This window comes from Malus domestica, chromosome 12 (genome assembly GCF_042453785.1).
Source record: "Malus domestica chromosome 12, GDT2T_hap1".
Taxonomy (NCBI): Eukaryota; Viridiplantae; Streptophyta; class Magnoliopsida; order Rosales; family Rosaceae; genus Malus; species Malus domestica.
Window position 1 is genome coordinate 2707934 of NC_091672.1, and position 22961 is coordinate 2730894.

At 34.6% G+C, this 22961-nt stretch overlaps 1 long non-coding RNA gene across 1 annotated transcript; it reads right to left on the reverse strand.

Moving 5' to 3' along the window:
* Nucleotides 1-9557: 9557 nt before the first annotated feature.
* Nucleotides 9558-14025, reverse strand: LOC108174837 (uncharacterized). The gene is made up of 4 exons (XR_003767579.2): nt 13821-14025; nt 12940-13080; nt 11061-11150; nt 9558-10272 (listed from the first exon to the last, which is right to left on the reverse strand). It is a non-coding gene; the product is annotated as an uncharacterized lncRNA (long non-coding RNA).
* Nucleotides 14026-22961: the final 8936 nt, after the last annotated feature.

Sequence of the window (22961 nt, forward strand, 5' to 3'; positions counted from 1 at the left end):
AAATTGAATAAATAAAAAAATAAAATACAAAATAAAATGGCGAAATGTGAAAAAGAATGTGCAAAAATCACTAGTAGAAAGAATAAGGGAAATTAGCAATATCTCTCTCGGATCGTATGAGACAACCCATGCCTTAATATCACCAGCTAATTAATCATTTTAAGAGATTGGAAGGCAGTTGGTTGGTCAATTTTATGCCTTGAATTATATATATATATAGGAGGGCAAATGGCGTGCTTGGATGCCCTTAAAATCAGGGGAAACAAAATTATTAGCTATTAACTTGCAGCAGCAATATGCGTGATTGCATGTGATGGGTTGCTATGTCTCCTACTGGTTAACATTATCTGGGTTGCAATGTCTCATATGACATATGATCACACACTGACGTATGAGAGTCCATCCATGCATGTCCCCGGCCGGCCCCTTCTATCTCACTAGTGTATATGTATTTTCCTTCTTTTTTTTCGTATATATACCTACCCACATATATACATGCAGGGGGTGGATCCATTTATAGACTCGGGTGGTTTTGGGACCAGTCGGTAATTCGAAGAAGCGCATGTGAGGATATTTGAGGACCACCCAACGGTTTAGGCAGGTGGTGGACATAGAAGACCGCCATGGCTGTGCAGATGTTGTGCAACAGAAGCTTTGAACCAATAAGAAAGATCTAATTTTAGACGAAGAGGAACAGGAGAAGACCACCATGACTTTGCTATTCTTGGACCTTGGTTCCAACGAAGAAAAAAGATTTTCTCTTTCCATTTCTCATGTGACAAACTCTCCATTTTTTTTAAAATTGTTGTCCAATTAGTTTGTGCCACTAGCATTTTAATTAATAAGGGATGATGTATTACTCAATCAGGGCTTTTTGTACCATATGTTTGACACCTTTTTTTTTTTAAATTCACTATAAATTCATACGACATCTGAAAAATATTTCGTAAAGTACTACGAATTCGAAATCACTTAAACTTTCATTTCATACCATCAAATTCACTAAAATACTAAAGGAAAAACTGATATTTTTGTATGGTATTGTCAAATAATAAACCTAATTAAAATAATAAACTCAAATTCTCAATATAAATATAGTTTTTTTTTAAGTGTAAATAGAGACTTATTTATAGGATATACAATAAATTTGCTTAAATTATGTTAGTTCGTCTAGGTCATGTCTAGGTGTATAGGCGTTAGACCCGTCGCCTGACTAGCACCTAATAAGGATCATCCGATTTTAAAATCTTAAAACTACCACTACATACAAGCATACATATATACCATTATTGCACATATGAGTGTATGTATACATAATATAATTTCGGAGAGAACAAGAATGGTGAAATAAGTAGAACACTAGCCTAAGTGCGGAGATAAGTGTGCAATCATTAGCGTTGATAACTTTATATGCATAAAAGTTGGATCAATAATTAACCAACTGTTAATGAAGTTGACATCTGCAGGTTTGTCAGTAGGTAGAGATGTTAGGTGATCCACAAAGAAAACAAAGTATCGAAAGGCAAAAAACCGCAGATGTTTAAGTTATCAAAGAGTGTTTAAGATAGTAAATGATGGTTAACTATAAAAGGTAATAGGTGTTTCTATTTTATATAAAAGTGAGGTTGTTGGAGATTCTTAAACTTGGGAAATTAGAAATTTATGAGGTTTGTTGTGGCATTCATACTTGCGGTGATTGGTTTCTAGGTCAAAGGAAAACCTCTCATTGGTTACGGGAATAGTCAATAGGTGTATCTGCCACGTGTTGTGGCGCTCATTTATTTGGGTTTAATTCATGTGCTTCAGTAAATTCTTGAGTGATGGCTTAGATGGTAACAAGTAATCGATAAATTCAGAATCGGTTATATAGACCGAGCAGTTTCTGACACGATACGAAAATAATAGATTTCAGATCAAAACGTTAACTTATCAGATCATTATCGGATGACCTGTTAAGAACCCGTTAATAACGGGTATACACGCGGGTAACACGTGGGTAACCCATTTCGACCCGTTAAGAAAAAATTTATTTTGATAATTTTAAAGTTTAATTACTAAAAGATTTATTATAAAATACAATAATCATATTAATATATACAATATATTCTATATTAAATATATAGTTTTGTATTATTATTCTATATAAGTTTTAAAAAAAAGTTTTTGTCATTATTTATTTTTATTATGAGAGTTCCTTATTATCATTACGAGGATAAATTTTACTTAACATGTTGTTGTCCAAAATTAAAATAAACTAATATAGTATTTGTATAGGCAAGAACTAAGAAGACATACATACACATATGAAAAATGTGAAAGAATATATAAACACTCGTGATTCATCATTATTCCTCCACGAGTAGATAATGGTTACACTTGCATTATCGTTTAGATTTTTAAAATCCTCCAAACCTTCATGAATAATGTTTTTTATTTGAGGGTAAAATTAATAAAATTAATAATAATTATTGTAGAAGTGTAAAAAATGTAAAAAAATGAGTCATGTCACAGCCCGTCCCGGAATTTTAATTCCGATGACGTGAAATTACAGAAACGCCCTTAAACGGGATTAAGGTGCGTCATTTATCTATTGGTTTTTACCTAAATCCCCTAATCTATATTAATTGGAATATTATTTAGTGTCAGAAACATAAACTTAGACTTAGGGTTACAATTACATACTAAAGTTTTAATGTTGGTTTTGGAATTTATCACGTGGGATCCCCACCTCCTGAATTTCTTCCCCAAAACCCGTAGGTTGTCTCTCTCTTCCTCAGCTCTCCCTAGTCACTCTCTCTCTCTTTCTTCATTTCAGAAACACTCTCTCACTCTCTCTCTTACTCTCGAACTCACGGCAAACACCAAGAACAACCACAATTCTACACGAACGTCCAATCTAAGATCACCATCGTGATCTTGGGAACTTCACGAGCACGGGGGTACAAGTTTCAGGTGAGTTCTATTTCAAAAACCCTAGTTTCAAATCACCCCGTGGATTTGCACTGTTCACAAACTTTAAGTTGGCCGTGTTTTAGGTTAAACAAAGCTCACAGTGAGCTTAAGGAGGTCACGAGGAGGCTCGGAGTGCCTCGTTTGAACAAAATGGACGTCGGGATCGTTGGGTTCGAGTTTGGCCGAATTTGAGGAATTTTGGAAGGTATGATCTAGTTGTTTTTAGGCCCTAAAACCTTTCCAACGTGATAGTACATGTTAAATGCTTCATTTTGGTATAAAATTCAAAGAAATTGGTTGAAAAACGAAGGAGAATAGTGGATTTGAAAATTTTCCAGAAACCGGCGAACAGTCGCCGGCGACCGGCGACTCGCCGGAGAAGACAGGGAATATTCCGTCAAAACTGACGGAATATGCCAACGCCGTTACCGTTACCGTTGGATATTTAACGGAAAATGCTAGGATTTAACGGAATATTCCCTAACGCCGTTCACTGTAGCCGTCTGTGTGCATGTCACGTGGCCGCGCGTGGGGGCGCGTAGGTCCGTGACACGTCAGGCGCGTGGGGGCGCGTGAGACCTCGAAAAATTATTTTAAAAATATGGGGATGATCCTGAGGTTGTGTAGGTCACGGTGGTATATTCATATACCCAATTTGAGCAATATATGAGGAGTTATTAACTAAGATTTGGGTTAGGCGTTAAATAACGTCAAAATGGTTACTTTTGTATAGGTGAGGTTTATGCGGGCATCGGGCATGGCCAAGGGATGCTCAGGGACTTACGAGACGTCGATGTAATATGTGAGTGGGCAGTTTTGTTTTCCGTATATATATATACTTGACGCTTTCCCAGAAATTGAATTAGAATGAAATTATGTTTTAAATGAAAGGTATATAGAATGATATGAAAACGTGAATTGAAAGATCATGCATAGAAGTATATGAAATATATATAGAAATGTGAATCGAATTGCCATGCATGAAATGATATGAAAAGTATGAATTGAGATATGATGCATATGAATGAATGGTGCGGCGGACGCACATGTGAGTATCAGGTGAGTATTTAATTACTGTTATGATGATGTTGATGTATATTGAGCTCAAATCCTGCACCATAGTTTAGTGCTTATAGTATTCACCGCATCGCACGCTCGCCTTGGATCCAAGTAGATGCTGGTCGCACAGTCCACGCGGAGTGGGTGCGACGGGCCAGTCGAAGAGTGTTAGTGAGATTTTGACTGGTGGGTGACCTTAGATTATGTGCACAGATGATTAATGAGAAAGCACTAGAGCGTAACTTGTGTGCAGAAGGCCGGACGGGTCACAGAGGTGACTCCGGTAGAGTGATAGTGATAGATTTTGAGCTCTAGGTTCAACCGTACAGGCTATTAGAGGGCCTCTGGTTGATTACTTTCTTGCACCTGATATGATTATTGTTGATGCATCCATATTTAACTGTTGAATTAGACATGGCATGGCATGATTGATAAAGAAAAATGTTGAGATAGTAAAAATGAAGTTTTGAGAATATATATGTATATTTATATTTTACATTCTGGGAAAGTATACAGGTTTTACGGAGAGGGGTTACAACGTTTTGAGAAATGTTTGGATTTGGAAAAGAATTGTTTTACTGACCCACTCAATTTTGGTTTTGCGCCCCTCCAGGTTAAAGAATAGCTGAGGTGTGGTGGCTACGAGGAATTCGACGATGTTCTGACAGATTGGACAAAATTAGGACTCACCTTCGGGTGTATCAACTTATAAATTGTATCTTAAAGCTTCCGTACTGTGCAAATGGTTACGTCACTCTCACGTGACGGCCAGCATGCCCTCCTTCGGGACGGGGTGTGTCAAGTCAGCTTCGAAATCCAACACTATAATTCATAAACCTTAAATATATATTTAACCGTCGATTGTCATTTATGCTTTATTCTTCTTACTGAATTTCATTTTTAAAATTTTCTTTTTTGAAAACATGATCATTTGGCGGATGTAAGAAGATGAACGGTTCAGATTTTTGATAACACGTTTCGATATTTACGGTTAACTGAAATATGAGTTGATGTCATATAGTTTGTAGAATCTTTATAAACATCAAGCAATATTTTCACTAACCGTAAAACTCTGAATATAATATCAACGATTCAAACCGTTCATCTTCCTGCATCCTATAATAGATCAAGTTTTCAAAAAAAGAAAATCTGAAAAAACAAAATTTGATGAGAGCAATGAAGCGTAAATTTAAACAACAATCAACGGTTAAATTTTGATCTATGATTTATATGATTATAGTGGTGAATTTCGAAGTTAAGCTAATCATGAAAGTTGTAAAACTTGTCGTTACAAGCGTTTATATATATATTTTTTATATTTTTTTTTACACTTCTACATTAATTAAAAAAATATTAAAGACTTTAGGTAATTGAAAATATACTTAAAAGAAAATTGCGTTTTGATGTTTTGGATGTGACAATATGGTATGTATATACTTATTTAGTATTATGTTTTTCATTTAATTATTTATTGATTTAAAATATATTTTCCTTAACGCGTCGGGTGATATTACCTGTTTATTTTAACGGGTGTTACACGACACGACCCGTTAAGATATCGGGTATGACACGAAAACAAAACGAACACGAAAAACACGACACGAATGCCAAGTCTACGGTTATATATGGTACAAACAATTCAAGCTATAATCTCACCTAAAAGGTGAGAGATTTTTCAGTATGTCGAGAACATGGTTCAGTACACCAAATGTCATAATACAAATTGTTAGATATTTGAAAAAATAAATTTCTAAACACATATATTATAATAATTAGTGTATTGGAATGTGTTCTCGACATCCTAAAAGTTTCTCCGAAAAGATTACATGATATATTTATATATATAGTTCTTTTTTCTTTTTTTTTAAAGAAATATATATAGTTCATTTGATTATATGAACTTGAGAGAAAATATAGGCAGGGTAGTTGTAATTACTGAAAATATGATTTTAGCCCTTCAAACTTAATTTTCTTCATATAAAACCCTACATAATTTTTTTACTCAAAGAAAACCCAGTGACTAGGATTTACATAAGCAAATTCATTAATTTCATATTACTTCACACATTTTACATTTTTCACGTGCCTAAAATACCCCTATTACATATTTGATGTAGACAATTAATTGCAAGGAGAGAGTAAATGATTTTTCAATAATAAAAAACAAGACATTAATGTTAAAAATTTATTGCATATTAATTTTTTAGAAAGGCTTTGAATTTTCATAAAACTATTCGATTCAGTTTTTTCACCCTACTCTTGAATACTTTTGAATTTATCCTTTTTTTTATTAATATATTAGAACAATGTATTTCATTATCTGCATGCACATTAATTTACCTACAACAATTATACTATGCGTGTAATATAATATTTTGTTTTACAATGATGCAAAATATTGTGCCTAACATGTGTACTGATACATGGAAAATAATTTACCTATATTAAGAAGAAATGTAGTTCGATGCATAGTATTAAAAATACTATGTTACACCCATGTTTATGCAACAATAAAATGTGCCTAACATATCTAACAATACATGAAATTAATTTATCTACAAGTTAGAGAAACGTTATTTGGTTGGGTGTGGTATAAATGTTTTTAATAATTGGAAAAATTAAATATAACTAGGTGTAGTGTAATTTCTTTTAATATAATTAGAACAAATTAATTTACCTACCTACTATTTGAAATGTTCATTTCCAATGATGCAAAATGTTCATTACCTAACTACAAATTAATTTCCAATAATTTACCTACAACAATTATACCATGGGTGTAATGTAATATCTTTCTTTACAATGATACAAAATATTGTATGTACAACAACAAAACGTGCCTAACAGAAGTACTTGTACATGAAAAGTAATTTACCTATAACAAAAGAAATGCAGTTTGATGTATAAAATCAACAATATTATGTTCCACTCATGTTTATACAACAACCAAACGTGTCTAACATACATAATAATACATAGAAAAAAATTTACCTACAAGTTAGAGGAATGTTATTTGATTCAAAATATATAATATAGGTGTAGTATTTTTTTAAAAATAATTGGAATAAACTAATTTACCAACCAATTAATATGGATAAAATTGCTACAAAATATATCACGAAAAAAAAACTACTTTTATAGTTTGATATGGATACAATTAATGCAAACAGTTTGTACATTTTATTTCACTTTTTTCTACTACTTTTAATTTGGCATAAATTTAGGAATTTGGAAAAGGGACCATAAAGTATGAGTGGCATGGGTGTAAATAAATTGTATTAATAGGTCAATAGTGTTCCCATATGTTTGCAAATTTTAAATTTGGGCTTAAACTGGATTTTTAAAAATAGATGGGTTTTTTATCTAGAAATAATGAGTTGAAAAATGTCAAAATCTAAAGCACCCTTGTAATTATTCAATTGATTATGGCAGTTGCTTGTACGTACATACATGCAGGTTAGGAGAATGTTTAGTACGTAATTGCCCGCATAATTGCTTAACAACTGTCAACCCTTTCCAACCACCCCGTTTCTTAAGTAATAATTATATCCAAGATTACAACGACGTTTGAAATGCTATTACCTACCGTATATCTTGCATTATAATATTTAGATGTGAGTAAATTGTAACTATGATCTCTTAACTTTAACTCAATTGAAGCAATGATTCCTCAACTAAAAATTCATTACCATTGGTCATTCAACTCATCAAAACGTGCAACTATAGTCCCTCAACTAAAAATTCATTACTATTGGTACATCAACTTTAATTCAACTGGAGAAATTGTTTCTTAACTTTAACCCAATTGTAGCAATGATCCTTCTAACATAACTCGTTTTGACACAATTTTGACGTAGTTGACGAAAAAGATCATAATTATACACTTTGATGAGTTAAGGGACCCTAATTATATAAATGGTTATTCCAACATAACAACTTATTTTGACAAAATTTTGATGAAATTGATACTAAAATATCTCTCCACCTATAGGCTTTTGGCTTTAATTTGATAACGTCATATTTTAGTACAATCTTTTCAAAAAAAAAAATATTACAAATAATGTTATTATCTAAGCTACACTACTAAATGAGAAGAGGATTTGAACCTCAAACATGAGAAAACTTGTACCCATTAAGACAATCTACCACATCGATATTTTTTTTTTAGCTTTTAAGAGTGAAAGGAAGGTTCTCTTGCAAAGAAAAAGATGATGAAATTAAAATGAATAGCACTTATTTACAAATATATACCCTATGCAAATGCCATTGAAATATTATATATAGTTAGATGGAGATTGGTCTGACTTTTCTCCAACCATCGCTAACTAATATTCGGCCTTTAGTCAACATCCCTACTAATTATGTTTCAGTAGGATTGCTGCATAAATCAACCTGCAGTCCGAGATCGGATGAATTAATTGGTTGTATTTTCATTATCATAGCGATTGGTGAGTTTATATGATTAAATTTACAATATACGAAGAAAGCTGAGGTTTCACTATAAAATTAATTTGATTAACATAGAAAGTAACCAAATTACTTGTAAAACACATATAAGGTCCATTGTTTCTGATATAATTAATATACTTTAAACAATATATATGAGTGCTTCTAACTCCCTATAAATAGTTTACAATAATTACAATTATAATTTACAAGATTATAAGAAAATTAATAATTACGAAGAAGAGTCTAGAATAATTAATCCTAGTCTATCAGTATGAGATTCCTTTGTCATGTTTAGTTAGTGAGGGAATGACATAACCTATTTGATGCACCAACGTTCCATTTATCTATTTAATTACAAGCGATATTTTATTCTAATACACACTAAAAAGGAGAATGAGGATTGAATTCAAGACGCAAATGTCATGAACACGAAAAATATTAAATATAGTGCTAGTAGAGGAGTGTTGTTAAAATTTCAAAGATGGTAGAGTATTGTTAAAATTCCAAAGATGATTTGGTGACCCCACTACTATTCACATTGAACCATTCAGTATAAGATATCATTCCAATTAGAAGTGAAACTGTTTAATATTAATAAAATTTAACTTAATGAGGATTTTTGATGTGGAACATGCTTTAAGAAGTATATATAACACATGAAAACCTTTTAATTAAAACCTTTAGGGTGCGTTTGTTGCACCGGACTGTCTCGGACTGGACTAGCTGCAGGGACTAAGCTGGACTGGCTTAGACTAGACTAAGTTGGACTAACTTAGTGAAGCGTTTGGTGCAGTGTTGGACTAAGAAGCAGGATAATGAAAACAGTACTGTTCACCAGATTTGTGTTTGCTTAGACTAGAACTACATTATTGTTCTATTTTAATAGCTCAAAAACCTGTGCCCAACACCCTAAAATTTTTGCCATTGTGTAATAGAATAATGCTACAAATCTCATGATCTGTGTTAATTGGAGCATATTTTTACCATGTATATTATGAATCTTAAAAATAGAGAACAATTGTTTTGTTTTTAGTACCTGCTAATATAAATGAAAAGATAAATACATATCCTAATTCAAATGAAATTTGGGCTTGGTGTATAAAACGGTTTTACCACTTATTTTCCCTCCAATATTTTGTCTAGTTACAAAAACAATCTCAATTCTCTTAGAACACAGAGCAGGCTCTACAAGTATTCCAAGTTTAAACAAGAAAACAAGAAACAAATCAAGAGGTACAAAAAGGGCCAAAAATTTTCATCGAGCTACATATGTTTTTATTTTTGTTTTTATTTTACAAAGTCATATTACGGGAGGGAGATACACAAACACAGAACTTCGAGGGTAAACTGGCTTAACCACTATTAAAGGAGGCAGTACAACTAGAAGTCCCTTGCATCTCCATTTTCTTTAGATTGAAATGTTTTTGGGATTAACCCAAAAAACTCATATGGATTTCTACCCATATGTTCTTTTAAACGGAAATTTTTTTGGGGATTGGACCAAATTAATATTGTTATAAATATTTGTTAAAGGGGGACCAAGCATCAATTGTTGGGGGTGCCATAAACTTTGTGAATGAGCTAGAGCAGATTTTTCAGTCCATGAACAGCAACAAGAGGAGCAAGCAACAGCCTTTGGCTGACTTCTTCACCTTCCCACAATTTTCAACTCGTGCAACACAGAATAACAACTCAGCAGGGGTCCAAGCAAATGAGTCGAATACGACTCAGTGTAACAACAACCAGTGGGCAGTAGCAGACATAGAAGTGACCATGGTATGGTCCCGAGGGTAACTGGCTCTTGGACTAAATCTGGAGAGAAAGAAGATCTCCATAATTTACAAAATGCCAGTTAACTATAGTATAGCATTCCAAAGTAGATCTCCATAATTTACAAAATCCTACCTAATGCCTCTAGTTCATTTCATGAAATGTCAGAGACAATACTTAGAGAAAAAGAGAACCATGTTATTCTTTCTATTTGAATGACATCCCTTATCAAGTAAACATGTTCTTGTACTGTCAACACAACAACATCATAAATACGCCAATCCTTTGTCAACTTCACAACATCAACTATGGAAATGGTACATTAAATTACAATCTTAAGGTAGCAATCATAGTGCATATAGACTTCACTATGAACAATCAGTTTGTGTGATAAAAACCACAAGAAGACCGCCTCCTTTATTGAAATTGCTATCTAGGAAAAAAACTTGTAGTTCAAACTTATTCATCGGAAACATAGCATTCAACAGGAAAAGAAGCTATTGTCATCCAATTAAACATAGTTCAAACTTGTAGTACACTCCTTTGAAGATATTGTCATCCAATTAAACATGTAGGACACTGGAATTGGGGATCTTTACCACCTAATTACAGAAGTGTATTTCTAAAGTTAAATTCATACGATCAAATATCAAACAGCCATGAAGTTTTACAAAATGGTGGGTCCTTTTTTATATTGCCTAAACAGTTTGGTTTTTCTATAATATCACAGAAGTCATATTCACAGAGATGCAACGCAAACTTTCACACATCCAAGGACTACATTCAATAGATCCATGTCGAAAATTGATCTATGGGTTTAGGAATTATACCTTCTTCTAGACTTGAGGGTTTTCAGTCGTTTGCTACTTGTTTTCCCTTGGGTTCTGAGCACTGGCCACTTCCGTTTATGCTCCTCTTCTCTGCAACCAACAACCACAGAATATTGCAGTTCAGCATCAACCCCACACGGTACAAAACATTCACATTGTAATATCATGGTTGGGCATTGACAGGACATATGGAATTGCTTCCTGCCTATCTCCAATGCCATTCAAACAAGGTGGTCCGAGGAAGGTAAAAGGAAATCAAAAAATGCAGAAATAAAACCAAACAGAGGATACGACTTCGAACATAACCACAAACCAGATTCTTTCATCACTTGTCACGTGAGATATAGCAAGGCTTAGTTGTAAAGCCATGGTCGTAAGGCTTAATTATAAAGCCATCATAGTTAACAAGTAGTATTTTCCTGTGAATGAACAGAGTTGTGAGTGTTTTTTATTCACTTTAAAAGGAGGGGTGGGCGGGAGGTGGGTATATGAATACAAATGCATTCAGGATGCATGCTAGTTAACCCTCCTACCATATAGAAAGTCCAAAGTATGAAAGGACACGAAATTTTTAGATTAGCTGCTTATAAGAACAACTATGGAAATTCATTGGGTGCACGTTATAACTCGACTTGTATGCAATTGCTCCCACTTTCATATACTTCCCAATGGCACAAAAGTAGAGTAAATTTTATGCCAACTAAAAATGTCTAATTCTTGGCCCATGCACCAGTAAAGACAATCCTTTCACTAGTCATCTCTCCTTGTTATCAGAAGAAATCTTTACGCCTCTCCCAGAGAATCAAACAAACAAATAAAATGAGAACAAAGACGAAAATTCTTGCAAAAGTTTCTCTAAAAGCTGAATGAAGATATTCCAGAGTTTCCACTGTAATCCAAACTCCATAAGCCCTATAAAATAGGTCAGGATTTTAATGTCAAACATGCCTGGTAATACAGATCTCCTTATATATGTCTTCAGACTAACACCTAAGTTTCTCATAATCTCATATAAAGAGTGCATAACAAAAATTTCTTCAACTCACATAAATTCTCATCCAAACAATTCACAAAAATCCAACCCTACATGAAATTTAATAAAATAAAAAAGCGAAACTAGTAAAGATTCGTGAACCAAGAACATAAAAACGAAAAACCACACAGATTTATGCTAATATAACAGAGATGGAAGTATGTGTTCCTTCTGCAAAAGAAACTTGTCGATTTTATGGCCAAGCATGGTTTCTGAGTTCGGATTTGAAAGAAAAGTTGAAATATGAAAACCCCAAATTCATCAAGGTGACTGTGGTAGAACTTGTTGGTGAAGACATTATCAAAATCTTCTAACACAATTCCAGAGGTCAGAGAGTTCTGTTAAGAGTAAAAAAGCTATTGAGAGTTCCATGAAATCAACAATGAAAAACGATTTCTATTTTCTTGAGCATTCAATATCTACAAAGAGAACAAAAAGCTAAATAAAAGGAAAAAATGCATAAATATACGGCCCAGGAACAACACTACCCAAAAAAAAAAAAAAATTAATCCTTCCTGAGTTCAAGGTTGTGTGGATTCAATAAAATAAAACTTCCACATGGAATGAGACATCCAATACCTCCGGATGATGAATGTGCTAGGGATAAATTCAAGGGGACATTGCACAAGAGTAGTTTATGTTGCTATCAAACCAAAGTTCTCTTTTAAATCACAAATTCATCATTTTTTTAATGAATTATGCACCTACTTTTTACGGGAGAGGTGTGGCTATCAAACCCTAGGCCAGCTACAACATTACATGCTCTTTGTTGATGTAATCATGTAGATGAAGGAAGTCAGAATTAAAAATTAACTGAAAAGAGTAAGGGACTGTACTGTTACATACCTTTCTCAGAAAAGTCATCAAGGAGGATGGAGGTATCCCAGGATTTGAAGCGTTTGCAGACGAGATCGTAATGTTTTCAGACTTGACTGAATCTTGGGCACGCCTCGCAGCATCCAATGTCTCATTTGTGGAAGATGAAACCTACAAATAACACTTGAGAAATATAACCATATTGAATGGAAGGGCACTTTATGATAATAAAGATGAGAGTCTCTATTTGATCTTCCCAACAGTTTCTTCTACTGTAGGTTTCACAGAAGGCAAATTTGGAATAAATGTAACCACACCAAATGTGAAGGCACTTAATGATAATAAAGAAGAGAGATCTTTCTGTTATCTTCCCAAGAGCTTCTTCTAATGTAGGTTTCATAGAGGGAAAATTCAGAATTTGCATATTATTGCATTCCATCAATGATCTAGTCAATTGTGAATGAATGGAGATCAGACCGTGGAAAGGGAAAACCATCATCGACCAATGACGAGAACAAAAAGTTCATGTATTTCTATTATGATATAGAGACTGAATTTTAGACATGCACAGAGAAAACCGTACGGAATCTTATCACCCAACTTCTTCCACAAGCATACATAAAGTATTTCACTTGTGCCAGATATGAAAGCAGTTATATTATGCAAGATACAATTCCAAGGCAGAGTTGCAGAAGTTACTAGTATGTGCGTAAAATTTGAATTGCAGGGAACAAGTTTTCTCACCCCAGTTGTATGAACATCAAAACCCTAATTTGTTCAAGTGCAGAGGTCTATGAATGAAAATTTCTCAAACCCATAACAACAAAATGAAATAAAGGTCAGTAACATCACGATCTGCAAACAAATCGAAGAAATAAATCGAAGAAATAAATCGAAGTTTCGAAGTTTACCTGACAACTTCGAGCAGATAAGGGCGAGCAGATGCAGATGAGGGAAGACGTAGAGATGAGGGTCAGGACGACGACGATGAGGGAGGCAAGGTTGACGATGAAGGAAGACGCAGAGATGAGGACCAGCGACTCTCTCTATCAGAACGGCGAAGGGCTTACGAGTCCGCCCGAAATTGGGGATCCCCGTTAAGAACGCGTAAGGAGGTCTTTAATCCGAGCGAGTCCGACCTAAGCTCATTAAACCTAATCCTGGAGCACACCAAACAACGGACTACAGTCTAGTCCAGTCCAATCCTGTCTAATCCGGTCAAACAAACGGGCCCTTAATAAACTTCTTCAAGTAAAATGACCAATGGTTAATTTACTTGGTACATAAATCCTAACATATATCATTATTGCCTGAATTTATGAATTGACATTCTCTTTGGATCTCTGTGTTAGGAGCCGACAGACTCCGAAATTGAGACCATTTTTTCTGAAACACGTGGTCCTTATTAGTCAATTTCACCGACCCACCTCACACACAGTTAAATATCTGGATTTTCTGTCTTTTTTCAACGGCCCGAATCTTCGAGTTAAAGAGAATCTCGACTTAGTTTTATAGATTCGTTGAGTGGCCTTTGCCTTTATAATGAAATCCTCTTTTTTTGACCAAGGAAAAAGAAGAATTTTATGGCTTCATGGCTAAAAATACGATGAGGGCTTGGCAAGCTGAACTAAACTAAGCCGACTAATGAAAGGGAGCTGTTGTTGGTGGTGGGGTAATGGTTTACAGTTGGGAGTCCGAGATGAAGTCATAGTTTGTAGATAAAGACGAAGGATTGATGGATTAACATAATACATAATTGATTAATTAAAGTTATATTGGCTTGCCATCCAAATTCCAAAGTGATTAAGCAAAGAAGCCGCCAAAGATGAACTAACTAATACGTGAGCCATGATCGATGACATCTTTAGTAACCTTCTAGAAGATGAAGCTTTTCTAAGACAGTACACCGATCGATTAATATGCTTTTCTTTTCTCTGTTTACTATATATTTATTCTTCATGATGTCTTAATTTAGAATCATGTATGTATGTGTGTGTATATATATATATATATATATATATGTATGTATATATAGGGTCATTTTAGTTTTGGTCCCTAATCAAATTAATTATTAGAGTGAAACTTATATTGATCGAGGTTCTTAGCCTCATTTAAGAAATTTACTCATGCATTTATGCGTTTAATGTCCCACAAATTATGAAATTTAAATAAATTCAAATAATATTTTTAAATATAATAAATTCTTAAAAATCAATTATAGAGTAATATTGTTCTTCACAAAAATTATAGCAAAACATTAATGTACCACATAATTATTAACATGTTTTAAAAAATAACTATTGATATATTTTCAAACATAAAATAAATACATATAATTAGCATGGGTAAATTTTGTGACAACCCGTCCCTGATTTTACAAAATTATTAATTTTAAATGAGGGAATTGACGAAAATGCCCCTAAAGGCAAAAACTTTGACTTCTGTTGACCACTGTATAGAGGTACGACCTATTCTTTTAGCGTACTTGTATAGTACTCGACGATACGAACGCCTGGGCACCAGTAGAATCGAATTTGGAGATATGATAGAAATTTTACGGACTAACAAACGTGAAGGGCGATTTGGTATTTTCATGATTAAAGATAGTTTGTATTGTTAAGTGAGCTACTTAGGGCCCACACCTCATTTCTGCCCTGTCCTATGTCTCCCCCTCCAGAAGTCTCGGATTTGTCTCTCTCATTTCAGTATTTCTTTCTCACTCACCTATCCTCCTTCCCCGAGGACCACACACCCATCTCCAGCGAGCCATCCTACAGGCCACCATTTCATCGTTCATTTTCTCTCACCCTTTCCTGTTTTCTCACTATCTCTAACTCTCCCTCTCTCTGTCGAACCCACGCTCTGAGATTGTAACCATTGGAGCAGAGGCAGTGACCACCTTGCCCTCACCAGTTCTCCATTTCCTCTTCATCTCAAACCTCGAGGCCCTCTCTCTTCCACCACCGGCGCCAACGAGATGTTGCAAGATTCGACAAGGTGAGTTGAAAATACCTTGGGACGAACATCTATGGCTGCTTAATGTAGATCTGAGTGTGCTTAGTGTAAATCTAAGTGTGATAAGTGATTTTGGGTAGGTTTTGTGATAGAAATAATTCAGGAAAACTATTTCCCAGTTTTCTGGCAACTGGACCCGAGAGTTGCAGGTGTTTTCCGACCACAGCTAGTCTTCATGTTGGTAAATCCTTATTCTCCTTAGCTTCATCTTGGTATAAAGATTGATGAAAATGATTAAGTTTCGAAGCTAAACAGAGCCCATGAATATTTTTGGCCAAAATCCCCAGAATCCGGCAGTTGCAGTGGCAACCGGCTGGAGAAGAAGAAGAAAAAAGAAAAAAAAATGGCCCAAGTCCAAGTCGGCCCAAACCATTGGGCCATTGACTTAGGATCCAGCCGGCTCAATTCCTAATTGGACCTGGAATATTCTTTGGAATATTCTTAGAATATTGCTTATATTGTCGTTTTCAAATTTTCTCAGAGACCCTCCTAGGCTAATCTCGACGCCTCGAGTCCATTTTTGGCATCCATTTTGTGAAATTCCCAAGTTTTAGTTTAGTTGACCACCAGGGTGTCTCGGTTGACTTTTTAGGGTACCGTTCAGTTTTTACGAAAATTTCCCAGAACCCTTCTTAGCGTATTTCGACGTTCTGATTTCAAATCCGCCGTCCGTTTCTCCAAATTCAAACATTTTAATTGAGTTTTACTAATGGGTTCCAATATTATGTATGGTTAGGTGCGATGACTATCGGAGACTTCGACTTTCTTAGTTTGAACAACTATGTGTTTGCCAGTATCAGTGAGTGGGTCTTTTCTTTAATATATATATATATATATATATACACATATATACATATATTAATAAATCCTCTACGTGATTGCCATGATTAAATTAATGTTTATAAGAAATGCTTTATTGTTGGGAAATGACAAAATAATCCTACGAGATGCACATGTAAGCTTACTATACGATGATGCCTTAATTACATTTATGGTCATGAATAGTATTATATCTACTAGAATTGTTGAATTGTCGTGGCATGATTATATTTATATTATCTACTCATTGTTTGTTGCACCAGTGTTAGTACTCGCCCATGCCAAGGCTAGTCTTTCATGTGTATGTGCACATCGCACCATATGCTCACTTTGGGTTCATTGTAGGTGCCAGTGCTGTCGTACAAGTTGCAATAGGCAACTCTGACTCATATGTGCTACGCATAGAGTCAGTCTTCACGTGATTGTAGTACTAGAGCGTATATCATTGTTACATCCAATCATGTTCATGTCAGAATACATCTGCATGAACTCGTGTATCAGCATGTGTCGATGAGCACTCGATATGAGATGTTTGCTTATACGAGATTATGTTGATTACGAACGTCATGCATTTACTTACGAAATATTGTGCCGTATTTAATTCTTGAGCTACTGCAGGCTATGGTAAGTACTTTCTTACTATACGTAGTATGTATATTTTTGGAAACTATACTTGTTTTACGGCGAGGGGTTATTATGTTTCAAAAAGGTTTTTACAAAACCTTATTTTTAGGCCCACTCACCCTTGTTTTTCTCCCTTTCAGGTTTTATTAGCTAAGTTTTCATATCAACGAGGATTCTTGGCAAATCTTGGTATAAGTGGTTACCTTCGTTGATATAATTCTCTTCCTACTTTAATGTACTTTACTAATACTCAAACATCACGTGTGAAATGGGTTCATTCCCTCTCACAAGCGCACTCTTATATTTAGGCACTTTTAGGTTTAAATTTATTCACATGTTCCACATCACTACACTTTGTGGCATCGTCACCCTCTGGGTGTCAGCCAGTACAGCTTGATTTGAAGTCCAGGTGGACATTCCGGGTTGGGGTGTATCACATTTAGCAAAATTAAAAATGGGTAGAAATAAATTAAAGGGTTAATCTCAGTTTACTACCCTGAAGTTTCTTGGTTTTCAACATTTTGTACATGAAGTTTTTTTTCGTCCCAGTTTGGTACCTAAAGTCTCAATTATGGACACTTTCATACATCCGTTAAGTTTTTCGTTAGAATCTCCATTAACTGATGACGTGGCAACCACGTGGATAGTGACAGGGCACCACATGTCATTATTGGCCCACATAAATATTAAAAATTTAAATTGAAATTTTTTTTTATCCTCTCTTCTAAGTTCTAACTCTAGCTATCAAGCCCCAAAACTTTTTTTTTTCTGGGCCACTTATCACCCCCACAACCCCTTCCCTCCCTTCTTGGATAAAGACCAATTTGAACCTAGGTGTGCGGGGAGGGTGGGTGCAAAGGAGAGAAATGAAGCTTTTCCCTCCACTCTTTGTTCTACCCTCACAGTTTTTCTTTCTGCAACTTCAAATCTCTTATTCTACCTACTGGGATACGCCGGATGTGCTTCTTCTCAACTGGGTTCCCTTGATTCAAGAAGAACAACAACATGAACGAGACCGAGAGCAAGATGAAGACGCCTCAGCAACCGATCTCGGAATCGACGCCAACCTAGAAGACCCCGCTGACCCCTATCAGGCTCTCACGTTACCGCCTAAGCAGGAGCAGGAAGTACCTATGACGGTGGCAGTGCACACGCCGAGGAGAGCGTCGACCAATGACGTCACACGAAGGTTGAAGGGCAGGGACGGATGATCCGAATGCCTGCCACATGTGCGGCTCGGATCTTACAACTGACCCAGGAGCTTGGGCATAAGTCCGATGGAGATGCAAAATAGTGGCTTCTAGAGCACGCTGAGTTGGCTATCATCACCGCCACAGGCACCAGAACGGTGCCAACGATTGCTATATCCGTGAATGGGTCACTTAAAATCCCCATTGGCGTGAGTGTGCAGGGAGGGTGGGTGCAGATGAGAGAAATGAAAGAAAGGAAAGAAGGGAAAGAGGGAGGGGGTTGTGGGGGTGAGGAGCGGCCCAGAAAAAAAAATTGGTGCCAGTCAATGTCCACATGGGTCCCACGTCATCAGTTAACGCAGGTTCTGGCGAAAAACTTAACGGATGTATGAAAGCATCCCAAAATCAAGACTTTAGGTACCAAACTGGGATGAAAAAAACTTCATGTACCAAATGTTGAAAACCAAGAAACTTCAGGGTAGTAAACTGAGATTAACCCTAAATTAAAAATATGGGTACAAATACAAATAAAAAAAAATTGGCACAAAAAGGAATTAATATATGGATACAAATTAAAACTGAAAAGAAAATTGGAATAAATTAAAAGAAAAAGTTGCAAATTAAAAATGGGTACAAACTAAAAATAAAAATATATGATTAAAAAATTGGCTAAATAGCCAAAATGGTCCCTAAGATTTGCATAACTCATCACTTTGGTCCCTAACATTTCAAATCGATAAAAGTGGTCCCTAAGATTGTCCACCATCCATCATTTTGGTTCTTCCGTTAAAAACTCCGTTAAGTGTCCTGGAGCTCTTGGCCGGAAGTTTGGACAATTTTCAAAGTTTCGTAACTCAATCCCTTCTTAACCAAATTCGATCCATAATATATCAAAATGAAGATATGAAAGTGCAGATTAATATTATACCTATTTGGAAGCCCAAGGACTGCCGGAGATAGCTAGAAAATAGCCTCAAAGTTGACTGGTCTGAAGGAAAACTAGAAAACTCACCGGAAACTGGGTAAAATTTAAACGTTCATAACTTCTTCAATACTCAACGAAATCAAGTGATTCAAAAACAAAAATCATACTTCTCAACGCGATGAAGAGAATGGTATCTTTTTCGACTGCTAACATGCAGTGGTGTGGCCAGAAAACGACTTGAAAGTGGCTATCTTGGTCTCGAGTTAGCCACTTTTGAGCCGTTTTCCAGAAAACCACGGCGATTTAGCCATCTAAAGAGATACCATTCTCTTTATCTTGTCAAGAAGTATGATTTTCGTTTTTGAATCACTTGATTTCGTTGAGTATTCAAGAAGTTATGAACATTTAAAGTTTACCCAGTTTCTGGCGAGTTTTCCAGTTTTCCCTCGGACCAGTCAACTTTGAGGCTATTTTCCGGCCATCTCCAGCATCCATTGGACTTCCAAATAGGTATAATCTTATTCTACACTTTCCTATCTTCATTTTGATATATTATGGGTCGAATTTGGTTAAGAAACGATTGAGTTACGAAGTTTTGAAAATTGCCCAAACTTCCGGCCAAGAGCTCCGGGACACTTAACGGAGTTTTTAACGGAAGTACCAAAATGATGGATGGTGGACAATCTCAGAGACCACTTTTATCGATTTGAAATTTTAGGGACCAAAGTGATGAGTTATGCAAATCTCATGAACTATTTTGGCTATTTAGCCTAAAAAATTAGCCATGGATATATTTAGAAATCTAAATGAATATAATGTTTCTAACACTAAATGAATATATTTAGAAATAAAAATATTTTATTATTGAAATAATTAATGATGTTTATTAAAATCTAGGGATCTTGATCAAAAATTGAAAAAGAATAAGGTTTTAATAAATGGAGTATGAAAAATAAGGATGGGAACCTAATTTTTCCATATATATGTGTGTATGTGGAGGAATATGGGGAAGCCCAAAGTGCACTTAGTAATAAAATAATAGGAAAACTAATGCAAATGACTTGAAAACTTTGAGTTTTAATGAAAATGACAAAATAAAGGGTAAAGTGAATAGTACTAGAATTCACTTTTTAGTGTAAAAATATGATTTTTATGTTAAAGTGAACAGTATCGGGAGCTTTTCGTTAAAATTCCCTAAAATAATACATGATTTTAATATGTTATGAATAATACATGTTCTGTTGAATTGTGAATTCGAATCATCGATCATGAAATTAATATTTGTCCGAAAAGAGGTTACAAGATTTGTTTAAATTATATATAGGGCAATATATGTAATTATATATATAGATATATTTATATATATGAATACAAATTTTAGTTGCACCTGTAGTCACCTTGAGTAGATTAATGTTAACACATAACTCTATCTCTTATATGTGGATATTGGATAATTGTGATTGTTCCCTTTGATATTGTTCAAAGGAGCAATAAAATAAAGAACGTATGTGTTTGGAGTTTACCTCAAAATATTGGGTTAACTACTCTTTAAATTTGCGGTGATTTTATGTTGGAGCAATATTAGAAAATATGAAAATAACACAAAAATTCAAATAATAATAATTATAAAGAAAATCACAACATCAGTAATATACGAGATTAATATAAACAACTAAATATAAAATAAGAACTACTGACAAACTTGGAGATTAAGCTTGCATAAATGCAATGTTCTAAAGACAGAATTCTGCTTCTACTCTTGTGCTTGTAGTTTAATAGGCGTTTGTCTTCCAAGATTCAACAATCTATAATCCGAAGTCAAAACACTTCAATCTTCGGACTCTGGTAAACTTCATATACTCCGTACTCCCAAGGCATGATTCGAAATTTGATTAACAAAGAATAAAAGACATTGGAAAAACTCTTCTCTTAATTTTTTTTAGACATGTGGGATGCTTGAGTTTATATAGAACTCAAGTCATCCCTTTTGAAACATTGTGATTGTTGCCTAAAGTTCCAATGAACAAATGCAACTCATGAATTTGAATTCAACTATAATACTTGACTCTTATTTTTCATTCATACAAATATTAAATAATATAAATTAATATTACAATATATAATTTCCAACAATTTTCAAAATGAGTTACAAAGTTTTAATTTTCTCACCATAAGATATTGAAAGTATCAATTTTTTGTCTTCAGCCTAATTGATTGCACGTTAATTTATTAAATTGATAACAATGTGAGCTTAAGACCTTTACATGGGCTAACTTGTAAACTACATTTGCACAACAAAGAAAAAAAAATTCTTTTTAATTTAATGGTTAATAAATATTCGAGGCGACAAAAAATTGTAAATGGATACAACTTCAATACCTGTCCAATGTGAAAAATATGAAATCTCATAGTCCCATTATAAAAGTCAACTCGGACCTAAAGGGTGTAAAACGTAGTTAGACCTAAAAAAATGTTACCCTAATTAATACTTAAGAGAGTGGATATTGTCCAACATTTTGTTTTTGTTTTTTAAGAATTGACTTGCTGGATATTTGTAAAACCCTAGGGAAAGTAACTTAATTAATACATAGAAAACCAAAAAAATTTGACCCCATAAGGTATCAAATTATGACCCTAAATTCTCCTTACAGAAAACCAAACCAGTAAGAGAAATGTTAAGGAAACTCTCTCAATATATGACTAACCATGGATTTTCTGACACCTGATCACAATTTAACGCCAATTTTTGTACCAACATTATAAATATTGTGCCAAAAACATGAGTTGATAGAGATTATGTAAAAAGTCTCACTTTTGAAAGAATCTCCTCGACGTTTCTCAACCAAACAATCTTAGGAATAGAGTAAAAACTCAAAAGTAAAGCACTACTGCACTTTTAAGGGCAGTGGTTATACAATCGCATCAAGCTTTTATTTAAGTTGCACCACCATAAAAAGGTTTCTAGATGATCATATTGAAATTTGAAGATATGGATTTCATACCTTTTCAAAAAGGAGAGGGAAAGAATTAAGGATCAAGCTAGCTGGAGCTTGGGACCTGCTTCTGCATGCAGTGAGAAAAGATATATATAGCATCATTCTTCCTTAAACAAAATAATGGACAAACCAAAAGGGAAAAACGATTGTGACTTATTGCTTAAACTCAATCATGCATGTTTTAAATTGCTAAAACCGCCATTGTTTAACTTTTGTGCTAAAATTTTGAAATGTCCATATTCAAACAGTTCTTGATTATAGTTGATGCACAAATGTGAACCAATTTAGATCTAACCGTAAGATTACACAAGCATAAGAACACAAGATATATGTGGTTCATTCAAAGTTGGGGCTACGTTCATGTTGGGGTAGTTTTTGTTTCCACTACATAATCAGGTGAATTACATTGTACATGAAGAGGGTGTAAAATAGCTAGGGTTTAGAATACAATAAGAGGCTCTTCCTAAACATGGTACAACAATT